The sequence below is a fragment of the Ambystoma mexicanum genome, chromosome 4q, assembly GCF_040938575.1.
Source record: "Ambystoma mexicanum isolate Mex_15411 chromosome 4q, UKY_AmexF1_1, whole genome shotgun sequence".
Taxonomy (NCBI): Eukaryota; Metazoa; Chordata; class Amphibia; order Caudata; family Ambystomatidae; genus Ambystoma; species Ambystoma mexicanum.
The window spans coordinates 1230616316-1230628933 of NC_090928.1; the positions used below are offsets into that span (position 1 = coordinate 1230616316).

Below are 12618 nucleotides of genomic sequence, written 5' to 3' on the forward strand. Positions count from 1 at the left end.
GGATCGGTTAAGCAGCTTCATTGTCCATTCGGTTGGGCGCGGCCTGATTTGAAAATTAATAAATCTGGCACGCAAAATATAGCCAGTGTTTACAATGCAAGGTTTAGAAGATGTGCTACAGCTATGGCTGGCTGTGGTATTTTAGGGGCCTCTTGAGTGGGAGGGATGAAACAAAAGGGAGAAATTATCAGGAAAAGAAATGAACACAAAATGGAACACAACAGCAATCTGGTGGACGAGGAGCAGTTAGAAACAAAGAAGCTCGGCATAATGGCGACAATGGACGAAGAGGAGGTAGCAACAAAGAAGCTGGGCATAATGGCAACAATGGACGAAGAGGAGGTGGCAACAAAGAAGCTGGGCATAATGGCAACAATGGACGAAGAGGAAGTAGCAACAAAGAAGCTGGGCATAATGACCACAAAGGTTGAAGAGAAGGTGGAAATAAAGAAGCCAGACATAATGACAACAACGGACCAAGAGGAAGTGGCAACAAAGAAGCTAGGCATAATAGCAACAATGGACAAAGAGAAGGTGGCAACAAAGAAGCTGGGCATAATAGCAACAATGGAGGAAGAGAAGGTGGAAATAAATAATCTCGGCATAACGGCAACAACAGACAAAGAGAAGGTGGAAACAAAAAAGCTGGACATAATGGCAACAATGGACAAAGAGGAGGTGGCAACAAAGAAACTGGGCATAATAGCAACAATGGACGAAGAGACGGTGGAAACAAAGAAGCTGGGCATAATGGCAACAATGGACGAAGAGGAGGTGGCAACAAAGAAGCTGGGCATAATAGCAACAATGGACGAAAAGAAGGTGGAAACAAAGAAGCCGGACATAATGGAAACAAAGGTTGAAGAGGAGGTGGAAACAAAAAAGCTGGACATAATGGAAACAAAGGTTGAAGAGAAGGTGGAAACAAAGATAATAATGGAAACAGATGAAAGGAGGTGGAAACAAAGAAGCTGGAAATAATGACAATGAGCAAAGAGCAAATGGAGACCAGGAAGCTGGGCATAATTGCAACAATAGATGTGAGCAGGTGGAAAAAAGAAGATGGACATAACGAAACCTAAACAAAAGCATATATCAATGACTCTGGAGAGCACCACTGAATTCAGCAGAGACTTCAATGAGGAGTAATGACTGTGGACAGAACCTTTATCAACCATGACAGAAAGATTTGCCACCACTCCAAATCCTGATAGTGGGAGGACATTGACATAGAAAGAGGCCAACGGGTAGTCCACTCACAGGCTGAAGGAGTTGGAAAGTGTTGCTCCAGCGGCGTGGTCTTGGGAATCAATAAACGCAGTGAACGATACGGTCCTCACGAAGAGATTACGAGTGGCTGTGGTTGATGGAGAAATTTCAGAACAGAGGGCCTCATTACGAGTTGTGCGACAATGGTAAAACAGGTGTGCGCTCACAATACCGCCAGTTATACCATTCCCACAGTTATGAGGTTTGACTCCCATGTAACAGAAATCCACCAGGTTGTAAGTCAAACTAGTACCTCCACTTTCAATGGCAGTAATGACGTAGGGGGACTTCCCATTGCACGCAAACGAGGCGGTGAATTGCTGTTGCCACATGTGGTAATGTTAGTAATAGGAATGAGGCCAACTTTCACTAGGCTGAAGTTTCTACCTGCCATTTGATGATCTCTTTGCACCCGAATGAAGGTAATGGGATTTCCGCCTCTGGGGATGGCTTATAACCCAGATGTGAGAGAGCGACTCGCCCCTCTCCTTTAGGGCTCCTCCCTGTGCCTGCTATGCCCTGCTTTAAGGCCTCTCTCTAGTGAAAGGAGACTGAGGTGTGTTACTTCTGGCAGTTCGTGTAGGGCCAGGCTTGTGGGCCCTACCCAGGAGGATGGGTTTCATTTCCGATGAGCGACTTGGGGCTGGCTAGTCCATCCTCTTGCTTGGTCCTTTCTCTAGTTTTGTCATCCTTACCCTTCTACCAGGGTGGACACCTTAGTCTATCTGTTCTTAACTGTATGAGAGTGAAGGCCTTGTGCTATGCTAGCCGACCTCATGTCAAGTGTCCTGTCCAAATTCCGGCCCCTCCCTCTTTCCTTGTGGGAATCCGACAATCGCGTGGCGGGAGCTCAGCCTGGGGGCGCTTCCACTGCCAACTCCTATGGGGAGTGCGGGGGAGGGGCTTTGACAGACCATACTGCACAACTCTCGACACCAGCCTCCCACCTCCATCTGCACATGGGCACGAAGCATAACGTCCGCCAGTGACCGCACTTTCGTTTATTAGGATATTTTAGTTCATGCAAACCATATAATATACTTAAATTAATGGCGCATAATAAGATGTACTGAAAAAAAGAACTGAGGCAATAGCCCATTATTGAAGAGCACTTGATTTCTGATCAGTTTCATAGCAACAGCAGCCGCCTTCATTTCTTAAAGGTCATTCCCCGTTCTTTCAAACATCTCAGAACTCGATGGCAAAATTACATGTCAGCACCACAGAAGTAATGGCAGTAATTGCTCCTTCCACCCCTGGCTGACCCTTGCTTATGTTCCTTTTTGTCTTCCTTTATGTTTTGTCCGCGCCATCATGCCTCCGGGTCCATTGCTATAGAGTTAGAAGATTGACGGTTTCAGGCACACGCTTGGCCCTGCGCAGGAAACCACATGTATTCTGCAGTTGCATTTGAATCCAAGCCCATCAAACTTGAAATGTGGGTAACAGGTTGTATCTTATTTCCATACACAGTCTTGCTTTCTACTGGCATACCCCAATATGCCTCGCGGTCAGCCCCTGCTGTGGGGGCATGTTAATACCCTGGCCTTATTCCTGAACTGCATCCTATTCTGATCGTGATCAAGTCTATACAAAAAGGAAGAGTATACTCGTCCTTGGCACTTAAGGGGTTAACGTGCCTAGCTACCTCTGGGTTCAGTGCACTCTATAAATGTCAAATACATTTTTTTTACAAATAAAGCAAACTTGGCACGTGCTGATCCTTTTAAACATTGATGAATCAGCCGTCTCGTTCAGGGTCACCCCTAGGCCTCCCAAGGGGCCTTCATTAGTTGAATCCTCCTGTTTCAGTGGAAGAAGAAACTCTCGCGAGTGCCAGAACACATGAACAGGAGTTAATTCTCCAACTAGAGGCTGACCCTTCCATTTATTTTGATTTAGTGGACAACTGTATGGCGCCTATACAGCAGAAAGTGTTTCCAGGTGCCACAAGACAAGAGGGTGTTGAGGGAGGGGAAGAGAGGAGGATAACCACAATACATGGTCCTACTAGTACTTGTGACATTCGGATCGTGCAAGTGCAGCAAGCATGAAGGGCAGGGGGGAGGGACAGGTCAGGGCATACAGGAAGGTAAGGAGGGAGAGGGGGGTAAGTGCTAAGGGGAGCCAGGACAGAAAGTAAACTGGACGACGGGATCAGGGTCAATTTTTCAGACTTGGTAGTCTAGCAGTGTGAAGGGGGACGGGATGAGGGTAAGCTAGTGCGAGGAGGGAAGTGGGATAGACCAGACTCAGTAGTCTAGTCAAGGAAGGGTGCCCAGGGGGGGCAAGTGCTGTTAGGGGGGTGCTGAGGCAGACTGAACGAGGGAGGGCATGGCCCCTGTATGACTCAGAAGGGACCAGGAGCCGGTCGCAGCAGCGCGGGAGCCTTAGCAAGGAAGGGGGAGAGGGAAGGAGGAGGAGAAGAAGACAAGGAAGGTCTTGAGTAACTTCCAGAGCCTAAGGAGATTGGGCTCAAGTCTGAGAGGGGTCAGGGAGGCCATTCCAGAGGGAGGCTCCTATCAAAGAAAGATCTACCCCTCACTCATCTGACCTGCAGAGAGCTTGAGCTAAAGGACCGAAGGACTCTAGCAGGGAGGTACTTACGGAGAGAGAGTTGGATGTAGCAGGGCCCCAGGCCCCAGAAAGCCTTATGGATGATGCAGAGGGTCTTGAATTTGATCATTGCAGTCACTGGGAACCAGTGCAGAGATGTTAGGGCTGGAGAGATGCAGTCCCTGTGCTTGAGGCCAAAAATAAGTCTTGCAGTCCTATTCTGGATTAGTTGAAGGGGCAGAGGGAGGAAGGAGGCAGATTGAGGAAGAGTGTGTTACAGTAGTCAAGCCTAGAGAGAACCAGAACTCTAGAGACATTGAGTTTCTGGGGGAAGGTGAGGCAAGGGAGAATACCTCTGAGGAGGTGAAGCTGAAAGTGGGCCTTCTTGGCAAGGGCAGCGATATGAGGTAAGAAGGAGAAAGAGGAGTCGAAGATGACACCCAGGTTTTTTACCTCACAAGAGGGTGAGGGGATGGGGCCCAAGGAGGGTGGCCGGAGAATGGGGGGGAGTATGGGGGGTGGAGTTCAAATGAGAAGGATCTTGGTCTTACTGGCGTTAAGGCAGAGATCGTTAGCAGCACACCATGCCTGAATAGTAGTCAGACAATCGGGAATGAGAGAGGAAGGAGAGGAGGTAGAGGAGGGAAGCTTAAAGGAGAGCAGAGTGTGGTCTGTATAGCACTGGAAATGAGGAGAGAAGGTGGACATCAAGTGAGCAAGAGGGACAAGGTAAATGTTGAAGAACCACGGCGAGAGGATAGAGCCCTGAGGGATGACCCAGGTAGTGATTGAGGTAGAGGAGAGAAAATGGTGCAGTTGGAACTGGGAGGGACGATTCAAAAGGAACGAGGTCAACCAAACCAGTGCTCTGTGATGCCCAAAGTATCATGCAGTCGATTTAAGAGGGTGGCGTGAGTGACAGTGTCAAAGGCAGAGGACAGATCGAGGAGAATGAGGACAGATGGAGAGTTGGAGTTGATGTTCGAGAGCAAGGGACACAAGCAGTGGCTTGAGTCGGAGGTAAGAGTGGGTGACCCTGGACCCCTCTAGGTGCACTGCAACGCTCTGGAGCAACTTCTTGGAATACCTTTTCCCCCCACAGTACCTTAGGTTAGAAGATGTTTGTGCTGGATGCTCCGGTTGCAGTTCTGGACCCGACCTCCGGATTCCTTGGTCTGATGACTGAAGGGAGGACAATGGACGGGATCTCTCAGCAGCAGTCTCAAGGGAGGACCTGGGGCATGACTTTCAGCAACTTCTTGGTTCACTGTGCGGTTTTGGCCCCTTTTCTGCAGCACCAACAAAGGGCACAGATCGCCTGGGCAATCTTCTTAGCTTCCTGCCGTTCCACATACTGGTGAGGGGGTCTGGGTGAGTTGGATCAGATCTCTGGAGTGTCTGTATGGGCTCAGCACAGCTTTGGAAGGATTCGGCCTTTCCACGATGATGCACTCGAAATGGGCAGCAGGTCTCCTGGTACTGGGGTTCTGCACCTCTGGAATATCCTAGGACCTCGGGAGATGGCTCAATTCAAAGTTCCTCTTGGGACTGGTTGTTCCCACCAACCAAAGGGAAGGAGTGGTCTTCTTCGGAGCTCCTCTATTGCACAGAACACAGGGTCAGGACAGAAATGGTCGCTTCACGGTGTTGCAAAGGGTCTGCAGGCATCTCTGGTCATCTCCTTCTTCGGTTACTTCAGCTTCCAGCAGTCAATTTGCTTTTCAATCCAGAAGCCTCACCTTTTATACAGGTCCAGCACACATTCCTCTGTAATCTCCCACAGCATTTTACAGAAAGGGGCGTTTGGCTGCCCAATCAGGACAGCCAGACCCCCTGTGGGAGCTGGTCCTATTCAGGCAATCTGGCAGACAAAGGACAGGGGGGTGGAATACTCCTCTCCTACTGATTGCCTGCCCAGACACTCTGGAGCCTAGACGGGGACACCCAAAGGATCCTACCAAAAGCAAAACACACATACCAACCTCCCCCTCCGAGAATGATAGAAGAAGGGCTAACAAAGGACAACCACGCTAGCGGTATGAAAACTACAAAACAGTTGATAGAACACGTCCATTGCCACCATCCATAACTAGGAAATAGTCTATGAGACTAAAAAGTCATTGGGGTAGAGAGAAGTGGGATGCTAGGAATCCCTTTGGCACTCCACTGAAGGTGGTGTGTGCCAATCTCTCAGACTATTTTCGGGTCCTAGAACTACTGTTACTCGAGGATATAGAAAAAGAATCTTAAAGGAGGACCCCAAGGGTCCCCTGCAACACTGCCCATAAGGAGCTGCGTGCTGCAGTAGTAAAAACACAGATGCCTTTGAGAGCTATGGCGCAAACAGACTCCATAGTACAGGTAGAATACAAAGAATAGAGTTCCAAAATACAAAGCCCACAAGGAATGAGTGGAAAAATGCTCCACTCATTCAGGATTGAAAGAAAAAGGTGCAGAAGTCCAGCAAAAAGTGCTGGGGGTCTCACCACGATAGCGGATAAAGCATAAAAATTATAAATCTCCCCAACACCTACCAGGAGTATTTTGGGAGGAGGAAAGAGACCATTTGGAAAAACTGGCATGCAGCAGAATAACCAAGTGTAATACCGTGCAAGAACCACTAGATGGCGGCTTAGGGCCAGCATTTGAATCTAAAGAAATCCGCAAGCTGCAAAATAAGTGTCTGTAGGCCCAGTGATGCATTTGGGTCCAAGCCCCGCACTCCCTTCTAATGCAATGCAGTCACTGCAGGAAGCACCGTGCTACTGCAGCACACACTCTGGGGACCCACGCAGTTCACTGCGGAAACCAGGATGCAACAGCCAGGGTGTGTTTCCATTCCACCTCAATAGGTTGGAATATTTCACGTCGGGCATTTATTGAGTGTGAGCATAGACTGGGGAAGTGACAGAGGACTGCACCCCAGTCGGGCTCCCAGGCATATGTCAGATTGTTGCAGGTTGGAGCCGTCCATACAAGATAGCACACATCATTCACTGGCATCACTGGGGGGAGCTGGGAACAGTGTGTATTTACAGTGATTGGGGAACCATTGGGGAGCTCTGGGAAAAGGGGAAGTAGAATAGGGCACGGGGGCTTTAGAGGGGGATTGAGAGTGCTGTGGGTCGGTGTCGTGGTCTCACGGGCCAGCCAGATCAATGCTGTGCGCTCACAGGATACGATGATGGTACTGTATTTACACAGTTGGGCAGTGTCTCGGGAGAATAGCTTAAGGGCAACGTGCTCGCCTTGGAAGCAGGATGACACGGAGCAACACAGGTTCGATCCCCGCGTCTGCGCTTAAAAACCCTTCGGGTATTAATCGCATTATAAATAACCTATCATATATCAGGTGCTGGGATCACCCAGGCTTATTACAGGAATCTGTGAACACACAGATCACACGTGTGCACGCCAAGGGTACACAGCGTTATGATATGATAGGTTATTTATAAGCCAGAGGTTTCTAAGCGCAGACCCGGGGATCGAACCTGTGTTGCTCTGTGTAGTCTTGGTTCCAAGGCGAGCGCGTTGCCCCTGAACTATCCTCCCGATAAATGCACACAATAAATGAGCTGGCCACAGTTTGCCATACATGGCGTCTGCCACGTGCCGGCAGGAGCTCCTTTTATTAGGAGCACCTCATGACTTGTTCACTCCTCCTTTTCCATAACCACATCATAACCACCATGTGCGTTATGCAGGTTAACCAACATTAGGGCAGTGGGTGCAGTCGCGTCATTGCACCCATCTCGCTAACTATCTAGGACAATAGGCCTTTAATCAAACTGGTAGTCCTTGATTTCTGGGTCAAACGCGTCGCTCAGTTCATCATCCCCTGGAATCTTGGCCCAGACTCCTGGTAGACCTCCGACCCCGGAATGTTGGCTCTGCCCGTCATCCAGACCCGGATGGCTTGTGATCCATAAGGGGCTCTCCGTTGAGGCAGCACGTCCACTTAGACATCACCACATTCCTCCCTGCACCGATGGTCTGGGGCGGGTCTGGTTCAAGGGTTAGGGTCCCCTTCTCAATTGGACTTCTCCGTACCCCTTTTCTTCCACCTCTGGAGATGCTCAGGTGGACCGGTTCTCTGCTGGATGTCTCACCGCGGATGGCTGCCCCTAGAGGGCTGCAGATGTTGGACTGGTGCCCTGGGGTTCTTCCCTTCTCCACCCCCAAGGTTTTCGCGATATTCTCAGAGGCATCTGTGTCGAGTGTTCTTGCATCTGTGTCGAGTGTTCTTGCTATCGATGCAGGTGTCGCACTAAGGCTGGTGCTTCACAGATACTGGTGACCTGTGTGCCTGAAAGTCCTATCCCGCATTCTTCCGGTCAGCAGCGTTTTCAGTATCCCAACACTTAAGTTCTTATGTTACAGACTTTTGGGGCGCAATTGTGTATGTAGTCGTTCACATTTTGGGTATTTATTTTCTTAACACCTCATTGGAAGGCTTTGGTTTAGGCTCACGATGATGTCGGTATGAAATGGAGCTATTTGGACTGTGTGTGGATTTTACTGTTGGGACAAACTCTTCCTGTTTGAAAAGCTGTTTCTGCCATTTCACTAAAGGAACCCATTTCAACATTTGCAGACGCTCACTGTCAGGGGGCCTTGTGCAACAAAATCCACACTGCTGGAGACTGGGTTGGTACAGTCTCTCTTACAGCGATGATTAATGTCAATAACCAGGGCACCACACTCACCCCCAACCCTCCTCTTTCCTTGCAGGCCAATGTGCCTGCAATGATGTTATTTATTTATTTTCTTATATTTGCACTTCACTGGTGAGCATATGTCACTTTTTCTGTGCACTATTAATTCACTTCCCCATCTCATGAGTGCAAACGTGCACTATTCTTTCCTTTCCATTTTTTATCATGATGTCTTTATGTTTTTTCTTTCTTTCCAGGAACTGCAAACGTGCACAGTGATAACTTTTTTTTCTCAACCCTCTGATCCCAGAGCACATATCAATCACTTTGATTTTCTTTTGTGAAGCTCCACACACGGAGCACACAGGAGTTGGTTTCCTTGCCTAGGAATCTCTCACTCCCTGCATTCATTTTTCCACAGCTCCACGCATGGAGCGCACAGGAGTCGGTTTCCTTTTCTTTTTCCGCTCCCAATGCGACGCGCCTAGGAATCTCTCACTCCCTGTATTCATTTTTCCACAGCTCCACGCACGGAGCACACAGGAGTTGGTTTCCTTGCCTAGGAATCTCTCACTCCCTGCATTCATTTTTCCACAGCTCCACGCATGGAGCGCACAGGAGTCGGTTTCCTTTTCTTTTTCCGCTCCCAATGCGACGCGCCTAGGAATCTCTCACTCCCTGTATTCATTTTTCCACAGCTCCACGCACGGAGCACACAGGAGTCGGTTTCCTTTTCTTTTTCCGCTCCCAATGCGGCACACCTAGGAATCTCTCACTAACTGTATTCATTTTGCCATAGCTCCACGCATGGACGCACAGGAGTCGGTTTCCTTTTCTTTTTCCGCTCCCAATGCGGTGTGCCTAGGAATCTCTCACTAACTGTATTCATTTTTCCACAGCTCCACGCATGGAGCGCACAGGAGTCGGTTTCCTTTTCTTTTTCCGCTCCCAATGCGGCACACCTAGGAATCGCTCACTAACTGTATTCATTTTTCCACAGCTCCACGCATGGAGCGCACAGGAGTCGGTTTCCTTTTCTTTTTCCGCTCCCAATGCGGCACACCTAGGAATCTCTCACTCCCTGCATTCATTTTTCCACAGCTCCACGCATGGAGCGCACAGGAGTCGGTTTCCTTTTCTTTTTCCGCTCCCAATGCGGCACACCTAGGAATCTCTCACTAACTGTATTCATTTTTCCACAGCTCCACGCATGGAGCGTACAGGAGTCGGTTTCCTTTTCTTTTTCAGCTCCCAATGCGACGCGCCTAGGAATCTCTCACTCCCTGTATTCATTTTTCCACAGCTCCACGCACGGAGCACACAGGAGTCGATTTCCTTTTCTTTTTCCGCTCCCAATGCGGCGCGCCTAGAAATCTCTCACTAACTGTATTCATTTTTCCACAGCTCCACGCATGGAGCGCACAGGAGTCGGTTTCCTTTTCTTTTTCAGCTCCCAATGCGGCACACCTAGGAATCTCTCACTAACTGTATTCATTTTTCCACAGCTCCACGCATGGAGCGCACAGGAGTCGGTTTCCTTTTCTTTTTCAGCTCCCAATGCGGCACACCTAGGAATCTCTCACTAACTGTATTCATTTTTCCGCAGCTCCAACTACAGAGCTCGTAGAATTCACTATGATGTTCTTTTGTTATTTTCAGCTCCACACATGGAGTGCACAGTGATCACCCTCTTATTTGTTTATTTAGCTCCGATCACGGAGCACACGGAAACACTTTTTTTTTCTAGATCCGTGTACGCTCCGTGCCTGAATCACTTCCCCTTGTATCCAGCTCGGTCATGGGTTGCGCGGCATACACCTTTTCTTTACTAGCTCTGGTCACGGAAGGCACCAAAGTCACTTTACCACTTTATTTCAGCTGAAAATAAATCTGATCACAGAGCACATACCATTCACCGCCCTCTTGGCCCAGGAACACCCATGGGGCTTTGCTTTTAGCTCTGGTCATATAGCGCACAGGGATCCACTTTGTGTCCTCTGGTTGGATTGTTTGTTTTATTATTTGTAATGCGCACCAGACCCAAGGGTATCAGGGCGCAACAGATACAAGAATATGCAAAGCTTAGTTACAGTGAGTCATAAATGCAATATGTTACTATACATTATGCAAAGCAGGATATACAGATATTACAGGTATTATACATAAAAGTAAAGTTACTGTCATGGGATTAGCAGGTAGGTGTTGCAAGTTGTATTTCGGTTACACAGTCATGCAGTTAGTGGTCAGTGGATTTTAACCACGAGATAGTATTGGTTCTGAAATTCTGGTAGGACTGGTCTACTCTTAGGGAGGGAGGCAGGGAGTTCCATAGTTTGGCCGCTTTAACAGAGCAGCTGTTGTCACCAATCGTGGATCGTTTGAATCTGGGGATGGACAAGCAGTCCAGGATTACTGATCTAGTTGGTCTTGGGGATGTGCCTTTGTGGAATCTCGCAGAGAGGTAGATGGGTGCGGCGTTAAGAGATTTGTGGGTGAGCGATCCAGTTTTTAGTAGGACTTTGTCATTTGTCCGGAGCCAGTTGTTCTGTAGTCTACCCTCTGAGATGTGCTCTATTCTGGAGATATCTAAGGCTGTATTGTAGGGTTTGAATTCTGGTAATGATGGATTTGTTGGAGCCTATGTATAGTGCATTACAATAGTCCAGGCGGGACAGGATGAGGGCTCTGGCCAGGATGGTAAAGCTATTATTTGAGAGAAATGGCTTACCTGTTCTAATGAGTTTGCACATGTATGCCATGGAGGACGCTAGCGTGTTGACCTGTTTAGAGAAGGATAAGGTGGAGTTGAGGTAAAAACCTAATGTTTTTACCTCCTGTGCCACCTTAATGAGGTTGCCGTCAATTATGAAGGAGGTGTAGTCAGGCACTAATTTTTTCAGGTTAATGGGGGTACCCGAGATGATGAGTTCTGTTTTATCATCATTCAGGCATAAACCATGCGTGGCCATCCATGCCTGGATGATGATGTACACTCTATTTACCAAGGCCAGTTGCAAGTGAATCTAGAACCTTTTCCTTTCCTTACGCTTCGTACATAGAGCAAACACAACCCCTTTTCTTTACAAGCTCTGGACACGGTGCGCAACAATCAACATACCTTTTTTCAAAGCTCTGATCATGGAGCACACAGTCACTACCCTCGCGGGCCGGGAACACGCACAGGGAAATGCTCCCCACAGCGCAAGGGAGGCAGGGGCAGAACTTGCCCTGCATGGAGCCACTGCAGCTTCTTGCACATTGCGAGAGGGACCTCAAAGCGTCAGTAGCTGCAGGGCACCACAAGTTAGCGGGTAAGTGTCCTCAGCACCACAGGGCCTTCAGTTCCCTCTCGTCGCATGGTTGCTGGTCGGCCTTGTGGTTACACGGGCCAGCCAGATCGATGCTGTGGGCTCACAGCATACGATGATGGGACTGTATTCACACAGTTGGACAGGTGTCGGGATCACCCGGGCTTATTACAGGGATCCGCAAACACATAGATCAGATGTGTATATGGCCGTGGGCACTCAGCGTTGCACACAATAACTGAGCCAGGCACAGTTTGCCATACATGGAGCCTGCCACTGCACATGCCGGCGGGAGCTCCTTTTATAACTTGTACACTTAAAGGGAACATCACCACTGTGAGGAGGTATACTGGACGGGTGGGCCTGGCGGGAGGGTGAAGAAGGCGCTCCTTGAAGAGGCGGCTATATACTCCTTGTCTGATTGCATGAGGATGGGGGGCGAGCATGACATGCCGGATAGGAGGTCTCCCATTCTGAGGTGAGCAGCCTGGTAAGGCTGGCTTCCTGGTTCTTTCTGCGCTGCTGTAGACTGTACAGGTCATGACTTATCGGTATCCTGCCATGCCGCTTCAGGACTGCTCACCGCAGCACGTGTAGGACTCGCTGAGGCACCAGGGGTAAAAAGAGGAGCTGCCCCTCCTTAAAACAGCACAGGGCACATGTGGTGGCAAAAACCTAGGGATACAGGGCTGGCCCACCATAGAGGCGGCAGCATGGATGCAGAGAGCCATCCAGCGCTTGTAAACGTCATAGGTCTGACGTCTCATGATGTACATTCAATGTAAAGTGGGTGCATTAAAGAATACTTACACTCTGTGGAATTAAGGCCC

At 49.0% G+C, this 12618-nt stretch overlaps 1 protein-coding gene across 4 annotated transcripts in view; it reads right to left on the minus strand.

The window, feature by feature from the left end:
- The window catches only part of TMEM63B (transmembrane protein 63B), a 506581-nt gene that overhangs the window by 73132 nt on the left and 420831 nt on the right, over positions 1–12618 (minus strand). The gene's annotated exons all lie outside the window — the stretch shown is intronic.